Below are 14,306 nucleotides of genomic sequence, written 5' to 3'. Positions count from 1 at the left end.
GGGAAAATGTCACTTAGCCCACTCACTCAAGATGGAAATATATTTCTTTTAAAACAGAGTTTAAAGTTGTGAAAGTCAAAAGGAAAAAGTTTGAATGTGTTTGATTGTTTTTAGGGTTGTAAGACGAGTATTTGGACTTGTAAGTTATTACGACTTTGGTCTAGTACCCAGGACTATGATTGGACATTACACCCAAGTAGTCTTTTTAATCAATTTTTGTTGTGAAAAGGTTTTGAATATTTACAAGTGTTTTAAGTAGAATATGAATACTTGGACTTGCAAACTATTACCACATGGGACTAGTAGTCAGGACTATGATTGGACATTACATCCAAGTAGCATTTTTCTTCCAATTTATTATGAAAATAATTCGATTTCTTAAGATAAAAGGAATTATTTAACTTAATGTTTATTTACATGACAACATAAAATATAGTTCGAGACAAAAATCGAAAATATCATGCACATAAAAGTAATAGAGAAATAGCAATAAAAAGGGGGTACAAAAATAAGAATCACAAAATTTTGGCCCAAGGCCTAAATATACACTAACCCTAATTATATAACAAAAAAAGGAGAAAAAATGGACAAAGCTATAACATCGGGAAGTCTCCCCATTCAAAATCCGAATCTATATTTTGGAGAAAATGTATAAAAAATATACTCAACGGGGACCTCTTAGTTAAATTTGCGATTAAAAGTTAGTGTGATGTTAATTGTTTTCTTATACTTATTGAGTGATAAAAGAGAAAGAAAAGAGAAATGTGTTTTATTAAAGGTGTGATTTTTATTAAGGCGTGCTTGACAAGATTTCGAAATCCTTGTCTTATGTATCTCCAGGTGTTATGAAGAACTCAAGGCTACGTAGTTCTGGTAACAAAGATCTTATGGGTTGATTACTTTTAAGGAGTGATTCTTTAGACATATTGAGTACTAAAACTTTGCTTGTTGCTTGCTCTTGGAGGCTGAAGCATTTGTTTATTTCAAGTCAAAATGGATAAAGAATACTCATTTCTGAAAACGTTTTTGAAGTCGCACAAGGGCAGAAAATAAGTTTGATTGGTTAAGTTGCTTTTAAGTGGAGACAGACGTCCAAACAGAGATCTCTACAACCATATTCAAATGTATGGAAAGGAAGAGGCCTAAGCCCAATCGCTCTCTTTTCATCCAAGAGTTATTATAAGAATGTGTGATGAATTAGGTCAAAGTTTATTAACGAAAGACGATTATTCACACATGGAGCTCTCCAGTAGTTCCCTAATAATTGGGAAGGAGAAGGTCGATACCCAATCAATATTTTTTCTTTTATAGGATAATCGAATTAATTCAAATAATTATTGTTTTTTAACATGGAAGACGGATGTTCAAACATGGAGCTCTACAACAGTACCCAAACTTTCGAGAAAGAGAAAGTCAAAACCTAATATTTTTCTTCCATATTTATTGTGAAAGGCTTAAAAGGGAACGACTTAGCATTGGAATTAATCAGAAGGGACACTCGAATTTGGATCAAGCACTTGCGTTGCATTTAATTTGAATTTGATTTGGGAAAAAGGCTCAACTTTGGATCGAGTATTATTTTTGTTATTTTCTGAAAGTGGTTAATTTTATGCTAATCTTGAATTAATAATTAACTAATGTAATAAGAATAATATAAATGAAAGCGGTAAACTTATTACATGTCACGTGGATGGTGATACATTTTTTTTGAATGGGGATATAATAAAGTGATTAAAATACAAGCCTACTAAATAAGCAAATGTAAACAAAAAGGAGTTCATTTTAAGAAAGCCCAAGAGAAAGCCAAGGGACCAGAAATAAACTAAAATCTAAGGTAAGGAATTTAGCGCTATGTTAAACTAACTTAAAGCTAAATTGAATTTAAGCTTCGAAATTGAATTTAAGCTTCGAAATTATGATGCAATGAACCAAACAACATCAATTCGATGATTTATGTACAACAACTTCAAAGGTAAAATAACCGACAATTAAACTAATGAATTTAGCGATATGTTAAGCTAACTTAAAGTGAATTCATATAGGAATCACTCTATAAGAAGTCGATCAACAAAGACTATAATTAACTAATTAAATAAAAATATAACCAATTAATTAACTACTAATTAAAATTAATCAAAATAATAAAAATAAATAATAAGGATGTACAAAATGATCATGGGGGTGTGAAGAGTAAATATGGGTACATGAGCAATCAAAACAACGCACAACATGAGCCCAAGGCCCATAAATTATAAACCCAAATCTAAAATAATAATGACAAATAATAATAAATAACAAATAATAATAAATAACAAATAATAATAAATAACAATAATAATAATAATAATAATAATAATAATAATAATAATAATAATAATAGTAAACAAGAAGAAAATAATAATAAAATAAAGAAAAGAGAGAGTGTGGGGCGGGAGACACTTTCAAAAAGAGAGAGGATGTTTTTTTTTCAAAACACAAAAAGCCACAAACCGCATCGTGACACGTGACAAGGAGAAGAACTAGTCAAAACAAAAAAATATAGAATTTCCTCATCCTCTCTCTCGTTCGGCCAGTCTATAATAAAAATCTCTCTCTCTCTCTCTCTCTCTCTCTCTCTCTCTCTCTCTCTCTCTCTCTCTCTCTCTCTCTCTCTATATATATATATATATATATATATATATATATATATATATATATATATATATATATATATATATATATATATATATATATATATATATATATATATATATATATATATATATATATATATATATCATGTCTTAAATTTTTTCCTTATTCAAACCAAACTCTTCCATGGATAAAACATAGTCACATTCAAATTAAACACACGATATGAATAAATATCTCAAATCTAAACCCGTACAATAAAATATAAAAAAAGAAAAGGCAAAAATAAGCTTCACCTATAACAATGGAGAATGGTGATAAGGTGGTGTAGGTGAAGTTTTTTTTATGGTTGTAATTGGTTGTTGTTTGATGATGATGGTGAGTGAAGGTGATGTTTATGTCATGTGTTGGTTTGATTATGAGTATGTTACGAACACGGAGTTGGAAGATTTATGTTGTATGTGTTTTGTGAAGTTGATGGAAGGTGATGAAGAGATAGAGATAAAGAAGGTGATGAGGTGTAGTTGAGAGGAGGAGTAGAAGTGAATGTGTTTGTGATATGTGGAAGAGAGGAAACGATGTTCATTTGTAGTTTCAGAAAAGAAATATTATTTCTTTCATTCTTTTCCCTTTTCTCTAACGTATGAGAGAGTATTATTCTCTTTTTTTAAATGGCCCCCCTTGTTATGTGTGTTTGTGCCCTCTTTTCTTCACTTCTTCACCATATATATATATATATATATATATATATATATATATATTAAAAAAATACTTAAATACAAAAGGCCCCTCTTGGGTGTTTTAGTAGATTAAAATGAGTTCAAATCCTTTAAGTAAAATAAAATCCAAACATTCTAAATAGTCAAAATTAAATCAAAACAAGAACATAGAAAACTATAACTAATTCCAACAATTATTTTTACTGAAAAACAAAAATAAACGAATTAAAAATAAATAAAAATCGAGCGCAAAAATATCTGAAAACTAAAATACATGCACAAAAATGATCAGCGCAAAATAAACTTCTCGAAAACATTCATGTTTGATCAAATCTTAAAGTAAAAAATGTTCGGTTTAAAAGGATTTGGCTGGTCAAAATACGATCAAAAAATAAAGCGAGCATGATCATTTAAACTACGAGAACTGTAGATTAATAATATTGACATCTTCAAACTCGATTTTGGTATTTTTCGCCCGTTAATTTGACGTGCATTTGAGAATTAATTCAATCAATTTAACTGTAGATCCAAAAATTTATTCTAGTTGACATTTTAGGTGTTATGCAGAACGAAATGCATGTTGTGATGAATAGATAATACAGATGTCTGGTGAATGCTTTGATTTATAGATTGGAATTTTTGAATAGATAATCAGATACAAAGGAATCAACTCTTGGACCCTTTGCTTCTAACTCTCAATCATAATGACAATCAAAACCTTACAAAGATTCAGATGAGAACAATATTATTGATTGTCATCCCTCTGAACCTATGAAACTTAATGCAATGGAATGGATGATGCAATGAGACTAAGAAACTAAGTCTTTCGACTTCTTAACCTCCAGATGACTGAATGAATGTCACCAATACCAGATAAATTGTTAGAACTCCAGACTTTTCATCTAAACCCTGAAAAACTCTTGTCTTCAAATCATCAAGGTGAAAGATGGTTTAAATACCATACATACCCAAATTTTGCTCTTTTATACAATAGAATGATACGCTTATGGTTATGAATGATGTGCATTGAGATTAAGAAATACTCTTATTTTCTTAATCATCAGATGTTATGTTAAAAAGAATATAATAATAATAATAATAATAATAATAATAATAATAAAGAAACACAACTAACCACAACCTCTGTAAATAATAGTGAACTCTAAGGAATTAGAATGAAACTAATTGGACTTTGACAATATTGGAAACAAGGTCTTGATAGCTAATCAACGCATCACTTTGTGTTTCTGATAACACCTGTCACGCCTCTAATAGTCAGAAAAGTAGACAACCTTTTGAAACATTTGAATTGCTTTAAAATATGGAATAAGAGCTCATTGCAGGATTTAGTTAGGGCAGTCTCACACTGCTACTTAAAGACTTTGCACATAGGATACACTGCATATGCTAATAAAATACCAAAGTGTATGGTTGAAGTAAGTCAAATAACACTTCAAAAATAAGTTCTTATGCCTGAAACTGGAGGAACAATGGATGTTTTCACTATTAGTAATAGGTTGGACTCATTACAAGTGAGATCCTGTTAGGTGAAAAGGTGAAGCATCTAGCAAAAATGGACATAAAATAAAATTAAAAATTAAAAAAATAAATGCATTTCTAATCCTAAAATATCCCCCATAAATATTATTTTTGCATTCATATCATATGCATCATAAGGTCTCTTAGGGACCAAAATTTGTTTCTTGATGTTGTTATTTAAGTCCATTCTACCGCGTTAATATGAAGATTTTAACCTTCACATCCCCAGATAGAATGAGCTTAAATAAAGGCAGTTGTAAGACCCATATTTTGACCCCTAAGATCCCTCATGTCATCTCATAACATTGCATTGGCATTGGGATCACAACTTGGTATCCTTCTCACCTTTCATTCATTGGGTTTTCATTGGGAGAGATCACCAAGCATATTTGATTGTATCATACTTTATTTTTCTTTGTTTACTAACCAAAATACCAAAAACATGTCTAGTGTAGCTTTATTTCTTTTGTAGGTAGTGTGTGTATCCACTTGTGCCTCATCAAGCTCACAACTAGGGTTTGAGACCATCAATGCAAGGGATCTAGTTAGAAAAGGACCACATTGGTTCTAAGAATCATATATAGATCCCTATGTTCTTTATATGTCATTATGATCAAGAATTCATGAAGAGTTTAAAGCTTGTTTGTCAAGGAAGCCTTAATTCATCTAGGTATCTTGTGTGCCTTCCTCAACAAGTTTCTTCAACATTTGGTCAAATATATTATGGGATACTTCATTAAACATCATAATAAGTATATATGATCCTCCATGAGCCCCAAAGAGCAAGAGAGCTTCAAGTTTGCAAGTTGGTTCAAGGAGGTTGACCAGAAAAGTCAACTGATCAAATCTAGGGTTCCCTAGACCCTATCTCATACAATTTTTATCGTATGAAAATTATTCCAAGATCCAAGTTAGTCTTTGTGACATTCCAAACAACTTTCATGTTGGCATCAAGAGCTAACTGTTCTTGGAAAGTCATTTTTTATGGTAAACGATTATAGGTCATTTTGTGCGTGCCATATATAGAAGGTCAACTTCCAAGAACCATAACTTGGTCAATTTTTATGATATGAAGATGATCCATTTTTCATGATCAATTTCAAGATGTCTTATTAAACTTTGTTTCTTTGAGAAAGGTCAAATTCCACTTGCAAGGGCATGTGCCATGAGGAAAGATTATAGGTCCATTCTGGTCTTCACCATTGAACAAGCATTTTTCCTCAACTTCTAAAATTCGTAACTCTATCATGCAAGATGCAAATGGTGTCAAATTTATGACCAAATTGAATATGATTAAGAGAGCTAAAACTTTGAATAAGGAATCAAAGTCATTTGAAGCTTATAGAAAAGTTATTAAAGGTGGAAAAAGGGGTCATTTGACTTTTAACTTAGAAAATTTTCAAGTATGTTTGATTACTCCAACTTCAAGGTCAGAATTCATAATTATGGTAGCTTTCCAAAGAGTCCAAGATCGTTACATTTGAACTAGATTTGAAAGGGTTACGCATAGCTTCTTTGCATGGCCCAAATTGGCAACTTTTGAACTCAAATGTTAAACACCTTTGCATGGCTTCGTGTTATGATCTCATCATCATTTATGCACGAATTTGGACTGATTGCAATGATCATTTAGGCCTAAACACATGCCCATGCACCCATGCACATCAATTACTATTTTTGGATTCAAAATTCAAATGGTGTGGTAATGAATTGCATTGCCTATAAATTGAACTCCATAGCCTCAGAATGAAGGAGAAGCCTTGCCGAAGTTGTGCCAAGCAATCTCTTAGCCATACTTGAGAGAATACCTTGAAGATTTCATTGTAATTGAGCTTCTAGTTCAACTTCTGTTTCTGAACTAGAACCCCAAGGATTCAAAGCCTTTTTATTCTAATCATCTCCTACAAGCAAGAGGAAGCAAAGCCAAGTGGAATTGCATCAAGATCGAGCCTCATCACTATAACCCGAAGGTGAATTTTCTAGAATTTGAACTCTTTGATTCTCTCTCATTTCTTAATATTTTTTCTTATTTTGTGGTTGCCTGAAGCCCTACCAATGTAGGCATTGATATTGAGTTTCTTTGAGGTTGAATCGAAGCAACTCAATTTTGGAACCTCAATTTTCAACTCCACATTCTCATTATAGAGTGAGAGTTGGAAAATTTAGAGGTCATATTTGGAATCCTCATCATTTTATCTTTAAATTGATGTATGATCCATTTATTTTGGTGACATTTTGTTGGACCAGTCCAGTGAGTGTGGCCGGAGAAGAATATCGGAGATATGGCTCCGGTGGTGTGTTGGCTCAGTCCAGACAATTTGATCTTGTTGCCACGTTCTAATCTGGGCCCTTGATTCTGAATACCACTTATACATGCGCGTTGACTGATGACCATGGTGGATGCTATACGCGTAGCCATCAGATTTGTCACCTCAATTAATAAGGGAAATCTGATGGCCCTTATTTTTTTTATTTAATTAATTTCCAATTTAATTTTTTAAATAGCATTTTCTCTTAATTCACTATAATTTCAATTTTAATGCAAAATTTATGGGACTTTCACTAAAATTTCACAAATAATTTCCTCTTCCATTTTTTAAATTAAAAATAATTTTTGGATTCAGTTTGATATTTTTAGTGAATTTTGTGACTTTTGACTTGTTTTTAATTGATTTTAAATACTTATGACTTTCAAAAAAATGCAAAAAAAAAATACTCAAAGGTCCTTTGACCTTGTTTGACCTATGATAAATCCCTTGGCCATTTCTTTGGTGATTTGAAGGGATTTGAGGTTTTTTCCCTTTTAAAATGGATTTTCTTCATTTAAAAATTGATTTAAATTATTTTAATTGCTTTTATATTTTATTGATCTATTTTATTTGACTTTGTGTTGACTCAACTTCTGTTTGGCCTTGATCTTGATTGGATTAGACATTAATTTGATCAATACCATGGGATTTAGGGGTTTGATGAAGTTTGAACTTCATCCCTCAAAATGAATTGATGGTATTGATCATCTGAGGTTCATCACTTGATAAATTTGGGATCTCTTTCACCTTATCTCTCCATCTTCATATCTCTTCTTTCCCAATCCACTCATGACCAATGATTTCTCATAAGATCAAAATGCTAGTTAATTCATCAATGACCTTGTGTCAGATGAATCAACATGAGCTTGATTGAAATAGGTACATCCCCTTTTATTTTTGTGTGTGGTACGCTTTAGATGCTTGGTCTTTATACCTTGTCTCTACCAGGCATTAACACCAATATTATTATTGCCTGGCCTCAGATAGTTGTGACTTCTACATAAGTCCAATTACGATTGCTTAACATATCGTTAAATTTGTCACAAAAGGCATAGATTTTTTGTATGTGAGATTGTAAGTCTCACATTCCTCATGGTATTGTGTTAGGATTTTGCCTCTTTTCCATTTGTGAAAGCTAGTGGCATACTTGTTGATTTATCCAAGTTGGAGCCCTTCGAATGGATGATGTCTAGGTTCATATCTTCATGCTTGTGAGTGGATGGTTGAGTGTTCTCCAAAAAATGACTTAAAGACAATCTTTTCTTCTTCCACTAACATTCACTAGCATCTCTTTATTGTTGACTTTATTTTTAATGTCATTTACTTTAATGCAATTTAAATTCTTACATTTTATCATTCATTGTCATTTACATTCATGCAAGTTGTTTATCTTTCAGTCATTTTCACTTAGCTCACTTGAGCCATATTTTGTGCTTGTATTATATTGTATGCTTGTGATCTTGTTTTGTTTGTAGTCTTAGGACCTTAAAACACTTAATAAACAATAAAAAACCTAAAAAAATACTTTGGTGGACTGTTGGACCTCTGTCTGTGACTTGATCTAAACTTTTGAACTTAGAGTAGGCAACATCCCTGTGCTTTGGAAGGACTTGGCTAATGCCATTAATATGAGACCTTATCTTGACCAATGACATTCACCTAATACAAGCATTGAGAGACTCCTTTGGTTTATTTATTATACACTTTGTCTTTGTGCTTAAGTTGTTATTATGATCTTATTGTTTCTATCTGATGCTTTCTCTTTGAGTATGTTTCGAGGGATATTTCATCTGATACAATCTAAAGGACATTGAAGATTGTTTGCTTTGGAGTTCTTGCTTGGATGTTTGGTTATATTTCTTTGATGCCATTGGTCTTCTTCTTAATTTCTTGGATGATTATGCTTGTGGCTTGCTTGACAATCCAAAGGAAATGGTTTTCTATCTGACACTATTGTCTTGTGGATACTTCCCATTGGTTAGATCTTTTCAACTCTAAACTTTTAAATCTTGTCTAGGATAGTCCCTTCATCTCCTCCTGCTTCTTTAATTTCAAAATCTCTCCCTCACTTTCAAAAACTTATTTGTTTGTTGTTTTCAACTTAGACTTGTTTTAATGAGTAGAAACCTTGGCCTTACGCCATTGATATTCAAAATATTTTTCTTAAGAAAACTTTTAAATGAATTTAATTATATTGACTTTATATTCAAAAAAAGACAAAAAAAAAAGAACTAACAACCTCATCTAATCCTTTTGGCCATTTTGTGCCTTTTCCTTTTAAATTTTTCAAAAGCGAGCATTTAGATTTGAGTTATCTTTGGTTGATATATAATTCTTCCATTCCATGATATATTGATTGTAAGTCTTTCCATTTATTAGGGGTTAGTGGCATACTTATTGATTGAATCCAAGTTGGGGCCCTCCCTCTTAAATGTTGTGAAGCCCTCATTATCGGTGGATTTGGGCTTGAGTATTCTCCCGTTGATAACAAAAGATTTTTAAGCTTTTGTTAAAATCAATCCACATATCTTTGAAATTTTTACCTTGAACTACGAGGTTTTTATCCATCTTTTTATGTTGGTACGTAGGCATAAGTCCGAAGGTCTTGTCAAACACAAAAATTATAAATATTGAATTATCTTCCCATCTCCTCATTCTATTTTTTAGCAAACATCTTTTTCAACTAAAACACTTGCACACAAAAAGGGCTCCTTAGGAGTACCTAGGACACTTTGGGTGCTAATACCTTCCCTCTGTGTAACCAACCCCTTTACCTGTAATCTATGATAATTTATTAGTTTTAATTTGAAAACTTATTATCTTTGGTTTTGTTTGTACTTTTCCCTTTTCCTTTGGAAACAATAAAAGCGCGGTGGCGACTCTGGTTTTATCGACGTTGAGGTAACCAATAACTCAGTGGTCATAAAATTACCACTACAGAAAGAAAGTGGCGACTCTGCTGGGGAGTAGTCCTCAGTGGGTTTAGCCTACTTTTTATGTTTATTATATTTTTTTATTATTGATGTTTGTTTGCTTGTATATATTGTATGTGTGAAACTTTTTGTCTGTTGTGCTTGGTGATCTATGTGTGGTGAGATAAGTTCTATCCCGAACTTGAGTGAAATCCAAGATAGGAGGGTGGTATAGTCATTTTGGCTTTGAAGGAGTAGTTTTTGGTTCTATGTGTTGGCATCAATTTTGGTAAAACTTAGGGTTATCACAAGATGTCACACGTGTTATCTTGACATGTGATATCAGCTTCCTACAGGATGTTTAATATGGTTGTGCAGGATGTAGTCAAGACGTCAGACCCGATGTTAAGACATGTGCATACAGAACATTCAGTCTGAATGTTATGTGTTGTGTTATTGCGCTTTTCATACAAGTCTTTGTGTGCTTATGTGGAGATTGCATGCGTTATTAAAGGAGTAATTAAAGCCAAAATATTATGCTTCCCAAAGAGGAATGATTTGTTACTAATTCCTATGGAATACGCGTTAGATAGGATTAGGGTTACATGCTTCCCAGGCCCATTCAGAAAGCTTCTATTTAAAGACCATGTAACCCTGTGTAATTGCAAGAAGAAAATATACGAACGTTGAAGTCAGTGAGTATTAGGGTTGTTAGCCTATTGTGCATTCATGCATTGTGATCCATTTATTCATCTGGTTGATGTGTGAATTGGACTGAGTTTTGTGTTGTAATTTGTCTACTCTAAGCTTTGAAGTACACGTGTATTTGTTTACTTGATTTAAGCTTTTAAGCAAGATCAAGTATGTGTCCTTGAAGTGTGTCTTCTTTCTTTGTAGTTTTTGTTCTAATATCACTGTTGTGATTGAGGGGGGTGAGTAGGGTCTCATATCTAAGAGTTCTTAGATAGAAGTCACACGGGTAGAGATTAGGTGAAAAGACTGTAACTTGAAATTGTTTAATGAGAGTCTTTGAACTAATTCTATTTACTGGATTTCCTTCCTGGCTTGGTAGCCCCCAGACGTAGGTGTGTTTGCACCGAACTGGGTTAACAATTGCTTGTGTCGTTGTTTCAATTGTTTCTTTGTTTTTATCCTGTTTATATTTCACTTGTTGTTCAGATATTAGTGTCGTGACATTACCTTCGACATCTCATATCTGATACCAGAATTTCAATTGGTATCAGAGCAGGCATCCTACTCTGGCTCTGGGTGAGATCTTGGGACGTTACTTTCTGGTACTATGGATAGAGGCGGAGGATCTGTGCACAGACCACCAATTATGGATGGATCTAACTATGACTACTGGAAACCTCGGATGGTAGCCTTCCTGAAATCCTTGGATAATAAGGCTTGGAAGGTTGTTCTAACAGGCTGGGAACATCCCTTCACTACAAAGGATGAAGAAGTTACAACTGATAAGAAGCCTGAGGAAGAATGGACCAAGGAGGAGGATGAACTAGCTCTTGGAAACTCTAAAGCATTGAATTATATATTCAATGGGGTTGATAAGAACATCTTCAGACTGGTGAACAATTGTGATGTGGCTAAAGATGCTTGGAATATTCTCAAAACCACTCATGAAGGTACCTCTAGAGTAAAGATGTCTAGATTGCAACTGCTTACTTCAAAGTTTGAGAATTTGAGGATGAAAGAAGATGAAAGTATTCATGACTTCCATATGAATATCCTTGAAATTGCTAATGCCTCAGGAGCCCTGGGTAAGAAGATGTCAGATGAAAAGCTTGTGAGGAAAATTCTCAGATCACTTCCCAAGAGATTTGCCATAAAAGTAACAGCCATAGAAGAATCTCAAGATATCTGCAAGATGAGAGTGGATGAGCTAATTGGATCCCTCCAAACATTTGAGTTGGGAATGAGTGATGGATCTGAAAATAAAGTCAAAAGCATAACCTTTGTGTCAAACACTGAAGATAAAAAGGAAGAAAGTAGTCAGGATACTGATGAAGATATGGCAAATGATTTAGCGTTACTTGGAAGATAATTCAACAAAATCCTGAAGAGGATGGATGTGAGGTCAAAGTCTAATGTCAAGAACAACTCATTTGACATCAGTAGGCCCAATGATGCTGGAAGAAGAACAAAATCTAAAGAAAAATCCAGACAGGGCAAAGGAATTCAGTGCCATGAATGTGAAGGGTATGGTCACATTAGAGCTGAATGTGGGACCTATCTCAAGAAATAGAAGAAGAGTCTTGCTGCTACTTGGTGTGATGATAATTTTGAAAGTGAAACAGAAGGAGAATCTGCCAATATTGTGACTGCCTTGACTGGGAGATGGGATCCTGATGAAGACTCCAGTGATGATGAATTGACCTTTGATGAATTAGCTACTTCTTATAGGAAGTTGTGTTTCAGAAGTGAAGAAGTGTGTCAACAAGTGGAGAATCAGAAGAAACTAATAACTCAGCTAGAGACTGAGAGGACAGAACACTTAGAAACCATCTCTAAGTTGAAGATTGAAGCTGTGTTCCTGAATTCGAAATTGGATTAGATGACAAAGTATGTCAGAATGTTAAACAGTGGATCTGACACCTTAGACAAAATCCTCCAGGCTGGAAAGATGGCAGGAGACATGACTGGCCTTGGGTTCAATGAATCCTCTCCTGACTGTAGTCCCACTGGTAGCAAACCAAAGATGTCACATCAGGTGTCTCAACATCACAAGGAAAGACAACATAAAGGAAAACACCAAAGATGGAGATGTCATTATTATGGGAAATTGGGTCACATAAAGAAGATTATCCATAAGATGGTTGTGACGTACAGAGATTCACATGAGATGCTCCCATTTACTTTGCATGGGTACCATACATCCCTCTAAACTTCAATAGGGGAAACCCCTTTTCTCTCTTGTTTATGGCATGGAAGTTATGATCCCCGTAGAGGTTGAGATCCCATCATTGTGTGTATTGATGGAAGCCAAGTTAACCGGAGCTAAATGGTGTCAGACCAAGTTTGATCAGTTGAATTTGATTGAAGATAAGAGATTAACTACCATGTGTCATGGTCAATTATATCAGCAGAGAATGAAGAAAGATTTTGATAAGAAGGTCAAGCCTCGTGTGTTATGAGAAGGTGACCTCATGCTCAAGAATATGTTATCTTTGAAACATGATTCAAGGGGCAAGGGGACTCCTAATTATGAAGGCCCATATGTTGTTAAGAGAGCCTTCTCAGGCGGTGTATTGATTATTACAACTATGGATGGTGAAGAGTTCACTCGTCCTATGAATATTGATCTAGTCAAGAAATACTTCGCCTAAAAAAAGAAAAGAACAACTCGCTAAGTTGAAACCCGAAAGGGCGACTTAGGAAAAAATGAGCGTCTCGATGGATTGAAAACCTGAAAGGGTGATCCAGGAAAAAGTTAGAGACATAAAACAGAAAAATTATCCCGGTAGATTGAGTACCCCACCTTGGGGAAATCTAGGCAAAAATTAGGGATTATGGATAGTAATTACATCCAGCTAGATCTGATCGTTGAAGCAGCATTGTCCGTCATTTGGTTCTAATTCATCATTTTCAACCGAAGACAAAAGCACAGTGGCTTTCAAAGTTGGTAGGGAGAGTAGTTGTCATCATATTCAATGTAGCCCTTTTCCATGTAAATTACCATTTTCAAACTTTGTAAAGATCCATGGAGTCCTACCATTTGCAGACAACCATTCTATTAAATAAAATTGAGCCTTTATCCAATTATTTGCAATTCTTATTTGTTTCTCTTTAATAAAACTGCATTTTTATGATGATGATTTTGAAATAAATAAATCAATGAATAAACATTTTTCTAAAATAATAAGGCATTTACCTTAAGAACTTTGAATTCAAAAAAGGAATGTCAACAATAATCTGAGAACGGTAAGTCTTAACGTGTGAAGCACTATTGTCTTCCCCATGCAGTTTTTGGAGGTGTTTGCTCCTTAAACAGTCCGTTGTTCATCCCCAGCGTGGTTGATATGTTGTTCTCCTTGTAGTTCATCATTCTTTCCCCGGTTGAGGCCTTCATGGATTTTCATCCTTGATTTGCATTAATGTGATTGAACCCTGGATCTCCAATGAAACCTTTATTTGGTTCTCGAATCCCTAACACCTTTATTTGGTGGTTGCATAGTCGT

The sequence above is a fragment of the Lathyrus oleraceus genome, chromosome 7 (genome assembly GCF_024323335.1).
Source record: "Lathyrus oleraceus cultivar Zhongwan6 chromosome 7, CAAS_Psat_ZW6_1.0, whole genome shotgun sequence".
Taxonomy (NCBI): domain Eukaryota; kingdom Viridiplantae; phylum Streptophyta; class Magnoliopsida; order Fabales; family Fabaceae; genus Lathyrus; species Lathyrus oleraceus.
The sequence above is the reverse complement of the archived record's forward strand: the minus strand, read 5'-3'. Positions refer to the sequence as shown.